At 59.0% G+C, this 10,814-nt stretch overlaps 1 protein-coding gene across 2 annotated transcripts in view; it reads right to left on the bottom strand.

Annotated features, from left to right (window-relative positions):
* The window catches only part of WSCD2 (WSC domain containing 2), a 30,964-nt gene extending 20,446 nt beyond the window's left edge, over window positions 1-10,518 (bottom strand). The window contains exon 1 of one of the 2 annotated variants that reach the window (XM_074921384.1): window positions 10,119-10,518. The gene's annotated coding sequence lies outside the window, so the exon portion shown is untranslated. Of the gene's footprint in view, window positions 1-9,214; window positions 9,239-10,118 lie in introns of those variants that run through there. The other variant, XM_074921385.1, reaches the window with a different exon arrangement.
* Between the last annotated feature and the right edge of the window lie 296 nt (window positions 10,519-10,814).

The raw sequence follows: 10,814 nt of genomic DNA on the forward strand, positions 1-10,814 counted from the left end.
GAGGAGGGAGATGTCGGGGTGATGGGAGCCGTGACGGGGATGTGGGGGTGAGTCCTGACTCCTGAGCCCCACATCTCTGCCTTGTCGTGCAAGAGAGGGGTTGCAGGATGGTGCTGGGGCACGTGGCGGATTTCTGATTTCACCTGATTTCACCTGATTTCACCCGCAAGAGGATGAGCTCTGCACGCACACTCATGCACCGGCATTTCACCCCTAGATCTGAAGGTTTCTGGGCACCAGCCGGCCCCAAGCGAAGCCCCCGAGCCCTGCGAGCCGGGTGGGCAGCGGGGCAAGAGGCTGCCACAAGCTGCTGCTCCCACCCAGGCACCCCACAATGCTGGGATGCCCCTCGCGAGCCTGATGTCCCCACATTGTCCCCAGCGTGGCTCTCCCGTGGCTGCATTTCAGCCCAACATGCCCCCAGAGAGGTTTTTACAGACATTGAAGCCGTGGCATCCTCTATTCTCCAGCTGGGACTGGAGGGGTGATCGTCCTCGCTCACACCCTGTCAGCCGGATCAACACGGAGCTGCCTCGGGAACGCCGCAGCCGGGGCTACCACGGCCATCCCTGGTGGCTCTCAGCATGGGGAGACAGCCAAGCTTTTCCCTCTGGGAGGAGGATTTCTCTCCTCCAAACTCCCCAGCTATAGAGGATTCTCCCCAGCCCTGCCCAGGATAACGCCATGCCAGGCTACGTGGTGGCTTCACGGTGGGAAATGCCACCGTCCCCGCATTTGCCCCCGTGCCTGGGGTGTGCTGCCTGTCATGGGCTCGTCTTACTTTAGGAAAGGAGACTAAAATAAATGGAAAGACAAAGTGCCATTAGTTTAATGGCCTCTATGTTCTTGCCATCTGTCTTCAGTTGATTAAATAAAAAATATTGGTGGAACATATGGCATGAATTATACATAAATATTTTAATTTGGGTTCCCAGAGTGGTTATTCAAATACCTCTGGCTCCGCCAGGTGAACTTTTGAGGAGCTCAGGGCTGGGCAGGCTGCATGGGGCAGATCGCTGGTGGGGCCTGAGCCCCTCAGGCTCCCCCAAACAGCCCCTTCCCCAGCCACACTTGGGGCCTACACACCCTGAGTAAACGCTGAGTAAACTCAGAGTAGCAGCCAAGCAAGAAGACTGCTTGCTCTTCAGGCTTTTGCGTCTGCAGGCACCTCTGTGGCAGGACGAAGGCACAGGCAGGACCCCGGCACAGCCAGGGCGGGTGGTCCGGCCCCCGCCACGGTGGGCGAGCAGCCCCCAGCCCGGCGGTCCCAGGGACCTGTCGGCACTTGGCCACTCTCCCAGGCTCCCTGGCCAGTGGCCAGCAGGGAAGGGCCGCTCCGTGGGAACTCACAGCTTCTCCTCCCGTGCCGGCACAAGCTGCTGTTTGGCGCTTCAACCCACTTTCCTGGGGCTTTATAAGGGCGCTGAGTACAGGGTAGTTTGGGGTGCAAACTGGTCCCCAGTATCCCCTACTGCCACCCGCCCTCCTCCCTGCCTGAGCTTGGTCCTGCCGGGCTATGGCAAGGAAGCATGGCATATAAAGAAGGGGCTTAAATTACTATCATTAAGCCATCTGGAGCTCATCCTTCTCCATCATGAACTGCGGAGTCGCAGGTCAATTACTGCACATTTGCATATATTCCATTAATGCTTCTGCTAATTGTCTGGAGGAGATAATGCGCTCGGCTTACGGCTCCCTCGTTGGCTATGGCTTACAAACAGCGAGCGCGGCAAACAGAGCCAGCGCCAGTGCTCCCAGTATGAGCGGGGGCTTGGGACATCGTGGGGGGGTGTGCCCGGGGGGGCCTCACCTTGCTGATAGCCATCAGGATGGGGGATGCTGGCCGCACCCCACAACGCTGCCCCGTGCGCCCCACCAGCCCTCCCTTGTCTTGGAAGGACAGATCCACCCCCCCGGTGGGAAGGACCGGCCACCATGGCGGGACCCCACGGGTCCCCAACATCTCCCACCACCTGCAACGGCGAGTGTCCCCCGGGGGTCGCATCCTGCCCCCCCGCTGCCTGCCCCCCTGTGCCGCTCCTGCCAGGGCTGCGGGTCAGAAGCAGAGCTGGTGCCAGCCCAGCCTGCGGCACGGCTAGAGAACAGCAGTGACACACTTTACCAGCCAAACTAACCAAGGTAACGGGGACGTTAATCAGCCAGCGCGGTGCAGCGGGCAGCAGCAAAACGGAGCTTCTCCAAGAATGATTCCCCCATGGCTGGAAATGTCCCCACGGCTGGCAGCACCGGGGCTGGGGCATCCTCCCTGCTCCCCCAGAGCCCACTGGCACCCAGAGCCAAAGCCGGAGGGGGAATCCTTTCCACAAGCAGTCAGGGGGGCTGGTTCCTCGCCTGCTTCCATCACCACGCTCCTGCCAAGAGCCAAAATCCTCGTGGCGGCAGCGGGATGCCCGGCCGAGCATCACTCCGCACCCAACCCACCTCCCTCTGCGCCGGCAGCAGCACCGAGGCCGGCAGGAAGCAGGCAAGCTCTGCCCGCAGGTTTGGGGCTCTGCAATTACTTGTTGTGGGGCCAAGAAAATCCTCATTAATTTTCAAGGTTTATCTTGCACACACACACACACACACACACCGATGCGCGGGGAGGTGGGCACAGGTCCTGAGGGGGCTCTGCCGAGCAGAGTGAGCTTCTCCGCGACCACTCGTGACCGGGATGAATGAAATGCCGATAAATTATACATTTGGGTCTTGTCTCCAAATTGCTCTGCAATTATTGAGCACCAAGGTTCAGTTGCCTTCAAGCACCACCTCACATCTGACCACGGCAAAACACGCTGAAGGGCTCACGTGGTTCCCCCAGCACAGGAGAACAATCAGCCCATTAAAAACAGCAAATTAACGAACACAAGAGTTCCATTAGGAGGAGAAGGCGACCGAACTATCCAATTTCATCACATCATTAGCATTTCTTATCAGAGGGACAGGGAAAGAATAGGGCTTTAAAATACAGAGGGATGGGATGGAGTCTAATGACCACAACAGGGCAACGTGCCCGGGGGCACCTGTCCCGCCGGAGGGACACTGTGGGCACCAACTTGGGTCCCATGGGGGAGAGCATAGTCCTGCACCCGCCTGAGCACCCTTGGGTGCCCAGCACAGCTTCCCCACAAAAGGCCTCTGCTGAGGTCTGGAAACGCAGCGGCGTGCAGGACCCTGTGCTTGGCGTGAAAGATCCAGTGCTTGGCGTGCTCCCGGGACCTGCTGTCACCCCAAAGCCACTCCTCTTTGATGCAGGGACCATGTGCCTTCTCACAGAACGATTCAGGTAGGAAAAGCCCCTCGGGATCATCGAGTCCAACCCTCAGCCCGACTCCACAAAGTTCTCCCCTACCCCACATCCCCCCACAGCTCATCCCAACGGCCCTGAAACCCCCCCAGGGATGGGGACTCCCCCCACCAGGCAGCCTGTTCCACTCTCGGACCACTTTTGCTGGGAAACATTTTCTCCTCCTGCCCAGCCCGACCCTCCCCTGTGGCAGTTTCCAGCCGTTCCCTCTTGTCCTGTCCCTGATCCCCTGGGAGCAGAGCCCAGCCCCAGCCTCTCTGCAATGTCCTGGCAGGAGCTGCAGAGAGGGATGAGGGCTCCCCTCAGCCTCCTCCTCCTCACACTGAACACTCCCAGCTCCTTCCCTGGCTCCTCACAGGATTGATTCTCCAGGCCCTTCCCCAGCCTCGTTGCCCTCCTCTGCCCTCGCTCCAGCCCCTCCAGATCTCTCTGGGATTGAGGTGCCCAAACCTGGACACAACCCTCCAGGTGTGGCCTCACCAGTGCCGAGCACAGGGGGACTGTCACCTCCCTGCTCCTGCTGGTCACACCAGTGCTGATCCAAGCCAGGATGTCGTTGGCTTTCTTGCCCACCCGGGCACACGCTGGCTCCTGTTCAGCTGCTGCTCAGTGAGAACCCCCAGACCCTTCTCTCCCAGAGGAAGCCCCGTGTCCCTCCATCCCCACCCTCGGCTCCACAGGGTGTCTGCTGCCAACACAAAGCATCTCCCGCAGCTTCACACCCTCGAGCTTTCCCTGGCGCAGGCGACGGCACCAACCAGTGACACCAGCATGAACACCCAGGGGCACTGGGCACCCTTGGGGCTGGCATCCCTCAAGCCTTTCAGCCTCCATCTCCAGGAGCAAACTGCGGTGGGAGCTGGGCTTGGCTGTCTGGGCAACTCCAGGTAAACCTGCCACCTTCCTCTTCAGCCCCCCAAAAATGGATTTTCACCCTTACTCACTCTTTAAAACTGAAGCAGCACATGAATGTAAACACCAGTACTGCCGGGAACAAAACTGAGTAAACTGGGATGTTGAAAATCGAGGTTTCCATCACAGCAGGGCATGTCTGACGCATCTTCCCAAAGCACCCAGCACCCACTGGAGCGCACCCCGCAGTCAGCTGCCTTTAAATCGAAGCAAAGTTTATTTATTCAGCTGCTCCCTGCCTTAATTTTGCCAAGAAACCTCTTTGTGCATCCCCTCCTCTGGGAGGAGTGTGGAGGAAAGGTCGGTGTGTGCTTAGAAAGAGCTGACTTGGCACTTTTTGGGTGTCACAGCGAGCGGTGGCTGCTCAGTCCCTGCCTGCCCCAGGGACCTGCGTGGGGCAGGCATGTGCTTCCCTGCGGAGCTTTTAAATCCCTTCCATAGGGCAAACCACCAAGATATGCAAAGGAAAAAAACCTCTTATTTGGGATTTATTGGCCTGATTTGTTAAATCCAGAGCAGGACTTGCCCATTGGCTGATAGATTTTCAGGCAGGGTTTCCAAGCGTGTTGCAGGGTTTGTAAATCTTCCTCCTCGCTGGGAATCGATGGAGGGGTTTAGGCTGAAATTAGGCGGCTGACTTTCTCGCTTATGGGCAAAAACTGATTTTTAAATATTCTGGAGAAGATTTATCGACAGTCTCAGCACTTGCCCAGGGCGAGGGGAAGCCGCAGGCACAAGCCCAGCTGGGCACGAGGCACCGACCTCGGGAAGTATCACAGATCCTTTTGTCCGGAGGGATGAGTCTGCCCCAGACTAATTGATTAATGTCTGTAAAAGGCCTCGAGAGCCACAGAAACGGGGCCGTGCTAATTGCACAGCCTCCTATTAGCGCTCCCTCCACTCTCCAGAGGATGAAAACCCGCCGAGGGCCAAATTATAAATAAATCCCATGGTGACAGGCTGGATCCTGCTCTGGGTTATTTCGATGCACCAAGAATGACCGGCCAGCACTATGCAGAGAAGCCCAGGGGCTGCAGCACGTCCCAGAAGGGCTATTTTATTTAACCAAGCTGATTTAGCAATCTTAACCCCATTTTTAAATCTTACATTTGCTGTTGAGCTACCCAAGCACTCCAAATTCCCACAACCGCCCTAGCCCCCCCACCCAGGGGATGCTCGTCCCCCTTCAGACCCCGCAGCCATCAGACTGAAACAAATCCAAGCCAGGGTGCAGCGGGGTCATCCAGCCCCTGAAAGCAAAGAAATGCAGTTACCTTCAGGCCACTGATTTCCAAATAATCCCACCTCTGCAGCATGCAGAAGCTTGCGGGGCTCTGCTCTTCCCATGTATTTTGCTTTACAATGGCCCAAACGTTGGTTTTTTGTTGGGGTTTTTTTTTGTTTTGCCTGGCGCTCTGTTCTTCCACAGGCAACTACATCAAAGCCCCTTCCAGCCTCCTGTAGAATGAATTCCCCTTGCAAGTGGGAAAGTGGCTCATAAAGAAAAATGTTTCAAGCCAAGAATCATTTAAAAAACACACGCCACGATGCCGAGGGCAGAGAAGGAAATAGTTGCGTATTCCGGAGATTTTGGCGGGCGGAGGATACCGGGGAATCGGTGGGGTGATTTAAATGAGCTGGCAGGGCAGAGGTGCTGCAGCCGTTGTACCCAGTATCCCCATCCCAGCTGCTGAAATTCACCCTATCTTACAGCATGATTATTATTTTAATTAATCTGCAACAATCCCAAGCCCGTGTGTTATCTGACTCTCTCCGTCAGCGTTATCCCATCTGCCAGCACCCGGGTTTCCTTTGGCCGGGCCAGAGCGTGTTTGTGGAAGGAGCAGGGAGCTCCCTCGTTAGCTGCTGTGGCTAATTGCACTGGAGAGCCAGGCACGGGGTGGGCGCTGGGGAGGGGGCAGGACCTGTCTGTGCTTTCAGCAATGGAAACTAATAACCCAGCTCAACCCTCTCCTGCCACATCCCCGAACATCCCTCCCCGAGCATCCCTGCTGCCCGCGGCTGCCCCATCTCCACGTGCAGTGCTGAGAAACCTCTATTTCCTCATTATTTCCATGTTTTTCCTTGCCAGGCCAGAGCGGGAGCTCCATTTGGACGTGAACAGTGTCAGGCCTGTGTCGGTGGTGACATACGTTGGTATTTGGGAGAGGTGACCCCGGGGAGGTCTCGGTGACGCTAAGGGATGAGCCCCGGGCTGCCGCTCCCTCTCCCCCTCCTTGCCCTCCTCGCCCGTGGCACCCTTTTGACAACTAAGCCCTGTGAAAAAGGTGATTTAACCTCATTCAGATGGCGCTGTGTGTCTGTAAATGGGCTTAACCTAATGAGTTTTAATACGTATTATGTTTTAGGTATTTTATGCCCAGTCTGCAAAATCCAGTTATGGTTTTCAATAAGACTTACTGAGCCGAGACGTGAACTGGAGTGGATGCGTGCTCACACCGGGCTGCTCCAAACTGGGCAAAGAGGAGGAGGAGGGCAGGAGGAAGGCAGGGGGTGTCTCCTAGGGAGACACAGCTGGATCCCAGCCAGGTGCTGGCTCAGCAAAGCCCCCCCCCTACCCCCCCAGACCAAGCGCTGCCTGCAGCCACCTCCAGCAGCCGGGGAGGATGAGGCTGAAGGCACAAGGGCTGGCCTCCGGCTGCACTGCAGCAACCACAACCAGGCACCGTCCTGCGGCAGGGAAGGCAGCGGGCAGCCGGCCCCCAGGGGGGGGTGCACGGCCCCCCATGCCTGTCCGGCTCTGGTGGAGGCACCGCTCATGGTCCCCAAAGCCTTCAGCTGCTCCTGCGCTGGCTGGGCCCTACCCTGGTACAGGCAGAGGGGACAGCGCGGGCAGAGCCCGGGGACACCTGCACCGTCCCCTCTGTGGTGGTGAAGCAACACTGAACCCCCCAACCCCCCCATCCAGAGCCTGCGGGCTCCTTCTTTCAGAGAAGGCCACGCTGCTGCTCTTGCTCTCTCTTGGGCTTAACCATGAGGGACAAACCCCGCAGCCTGGTTTTATCCCGAGGTTTTGAGCACCAGAGCCAGTCCCAGCTCCCGGATTCACGGGAGGTGACAAGACTCAGCTGCCACACGCCGCAGGGAGATTCCCCAGGGGAAAACCAGACGCACCCCACCAGCAGCACCTATGGGACCACCCCCTCCTGGTACCTATAGCAGCATAAATCCCACAGACACCCTGACAGGGTCCATGGGGGCCACCGCTTGGGAGCTGGGAGATGTGACCCCCCTCCAGGAGGGCTGGCTCAGCCCCACAGAAACATCTTCCATGGGTACCGTGGCAGAGCACGGCATGTTCGGTCCACAGTGAATCCCCACGCGCCTCCCAGGCAGGGAAGAACCAAAACTAATTTGCCTGTAAAACCCACGCTCAGCTCCCGTAGCCACGGAGACTTTGCTCAGCCCTCAGTAATCTGGGATTATACACGGCGCTGGGGCAATTAAGAAAAACAGCTTTTCAAGCAGCAGACAATGCCTTCTGCAGCCTATTTAAATTAATATAGTGAGAAAGGTGATTTCTTGCAGCCCTTGGTTTAAAGCCTCCTCTCCCGGGGGGGCTGATTTCTTTCTTTGCCTGCACACCCAGCAGCACTGCAGCCTGCTGCACGAGGGAGATGGAGGCCCAGTTTGGGAAGAGATCTGCCTTTCCCGGGAAAGCTGCAGGCTCAGGAGGGACCGAGATTACCCTGAGCCAGGGGGCCAGGCCGGGCTGGGAGCGGGTGAGCAGGGCAGGGGACAGTGACTGCCCCTGCTTGTCCCCATGGGATGGAGGTGTCACACAGCAGCCATCTCCCCCCAGCCCCCCCTGGCAATGCTGCCGGACCCCTGCACACCGCAGAAAACCCAGCACATCCCAGGCTTTTTCTTGGAGAGCTTCCTGAAAAACACCCAGCTGAGAGGGAAAGCCCCAGCCCCGCCTCAGGGGCAGCGCCCCCCACAGCTCGGGGGATGCCCGGGGATCACTGCAGCTCCACAGCGAGAGCAGGTGGCTCCCCACATCACACCCCGACCCCCTGATGTAACCCCCGGGGTCCCCCCACACTGTCCCTCGGGTCCCAGAGATCCCCATCCCACCCGGGGCGATGGAGCAGCGGTGAGTGGTGTCCCCCTGCCCCATGCTCATCCCCCCATCCCAGGCTGAGCTCTTGGCTCCAAAGGGACAACACGAAGGAGTTCCCAAAGCACAGAGATTTCTAACCCCGACCAGAGCCAGCTCCCTGCACAGCTTGGGGGGACTGAGGATTTGGGGGGGGGTTAGAAGAAGTCAAAGCCTTCCTGGGGTCTGCTGGTCAGCAGGGACAGAGCTGGGAGAGATGCTGAACCCCCAGGGAGGCTGTAACCCCCCACGGGGCAAAGCTGGGAGAGAGGGGATCCTGCCTCAGACCTGGAAAGACTTTGGGTGGGAGGGTGGAGGGCCGGGGGGTGGCCTTGGGGACCCAGCCCAGCCTTGTGTGGGGGACACGGTGCCGGGCAGAGGTTTGGCTCCAACATGAGGCTGCAGCGAGCATGAAAGGGAAATAGCGGCGAAGGAAACCTCAGAGCACGGTGCAGCTGGAAGGCGGGGGGGAGGTAACCCCGTCCCAGCCTGGCTGGAGCCCACGGGCTAGTGGCCAGGGTGAGAGCGAGAGCAGCTCGCTGGGGCACTGCGGGGCTGGTGGCACCCCCGTCTGCTGCCAGAGCTGGGGGAAAAGATCCCCCGGGACGGACCAGGCTCCTTTTATCTCTGGGAGAGGAAAAGCAGCCGCAGGCTCTGGCTGGGCTCGAGGGGTCGAGAGCATCAGGGACCCTAAAGCCAGGGGTGAGATTTGGGCAGGGGTGAACCCGGCACCCGGGCTCTGGGAAAGCCACCCAAACCCTGAGCAAAACCCCCCGGGGAATTCTCCCCGGGCACACACCGCTGCCCCCAGCCAGGCCCACGCAACCCCCTCCTCTCACGGGCATGCAAGAAATTAATAATAATCGCTAACGAACCCCAGCTCGGAGGAGGAGCGCCTCGTGCTTAGCCATGGCGGGGACCAGCCCGCACTCGCCATCCTGCCAGGCCGGCAGATTCCCGAGCCCAGGGAAGGGGCAGCCGCTGTAAACTCGGGGCAAATCCCCCGACAGGGGAAGCTTACGGCCCTCGCAGGGTGGGAGGGTGCAGGTGGGCCAGGGCCAGGCTGGGTGGTGGCACCCCAAGGCCGAGGGCTTGGTCCCCACTGGCGGATTGGGCTCCCCAGCTCCGGATTGCCAAGAAACTTTATTTAATCCTGCCGTCACGGAAGAAATGTTTTCTAATGCTCAGCTCAAGGTAACCTTCACGCCGTTCTCCAACTGCCTCTGCTTTTTCTGCAGATGGGTTTTTTTGTTGTTGTTTTTTTTTTTTTTAATTTTAACTTTATATTAAAATATTCCAATAAGTTGTCAGCGTGGAGATCGAAAGAAGAAAACAAACAGGGGAGGGCTCTTTGGAAGGATTGCCATCTCTCCCCATTTCCCTTGCTGAGATGCTCCTGCACAAAGTCTCGGGAGGAGGAAGAGGAGGAGGAGGAGGAGGAGGAGGAGGAGGAAGAGCTCTCTCCCCGCCTGTCTCCCGCTCCTCTCCGAACCCTTTCGCAAGCAGCGCGATACAGAGCGAAAAATCTCTGCCAAGGCGACAATTATTAACAAAATTCCCGCAAAGCATCCTTAACCCCCGGGGGGGCGGCGGGCTCTCCCACCTCCTCCCCAACTTCCCCGCACCCTACACCCCCCCCCACCCCCCCTCCCTTTATAAAGATTATTTTAAATCTTTACCCCCCCCCCCGTGTTTAACCCGTTTTCCCCCCGCCTGCAGCGCGGTTGCCCCCCCGCTTCCCCCCAACTTGCCGGCGCAGCCCCCCCCGCCGCCTCCTACCCGCACCGGCCGCTCTCCCCGGCCGCCGCCGCCGCCGCCGCCGCTCCATCGGGGGGGTGTGGGGGGGTGTGGGGGGGTGGAACCGGGGAGGGGGGGGGTGTCCGCCGGTCGCTCACTGCGGCTCGGCCCCCGCCGGCCCTGCCCCGCCGCCGGGGCTCGGCTCATACCGGCCGGGGCTGGGGGGGGCGGCGGGGGGGGGCGGCCCGGCGCGGCGGCTGCCGCTCGGTTCTGCCCGGGGCCGCTCCCGGGCGCCGTTACTTAACGGCTCCATCCAGCCCCGCTGCGGCTCCGCTCCCTCCGCCGGCCTGCAGCGCTGCCTGCGCTTAACCCCTTCCCTCCCGGCCCCGCGCCGCCGCCCGCATCAACGCCTCAAGATTTTTATTATTTAATTTTTTTTTTTTTTTTTCTCGTGTTTAGGAACGAGGTTGGTGATGGAGAAACGGCTCCCGGTCAGCCCCGGCCCCGCCGGTGTAGCTCGAGGGTGAGGGGTGCGGAGTGTGTGTGTGTGTCCCACATACCCCCCCCCAACCCCCGGGATGCGCCCCCAGCCCTGCCCCGAGCCCCGGCACTCGGGTCCAGCCAGAGATTTAGTGAACGGGGCCAGCAAGAAAAAAAAAAAAAAATCTATTTATGATATATAAAAATAATTATAAATAATGCCATCTCGTATAATAAATAATGTGTAGATGTAATTTT

The sequence above is a fragment of the Athene noctua genome, chromosome 17, assembly GCF_965140245.1.
Source record: "Athene noctua chromosome 17, bAthNoc1.hap1.1, whole genome shotgun sequence".
Lineage (NCBI taxonomy): Eukaryota > Metazoa > Chordata > Aves > Strigiformes > Strigidae > Athene > Athene noctua.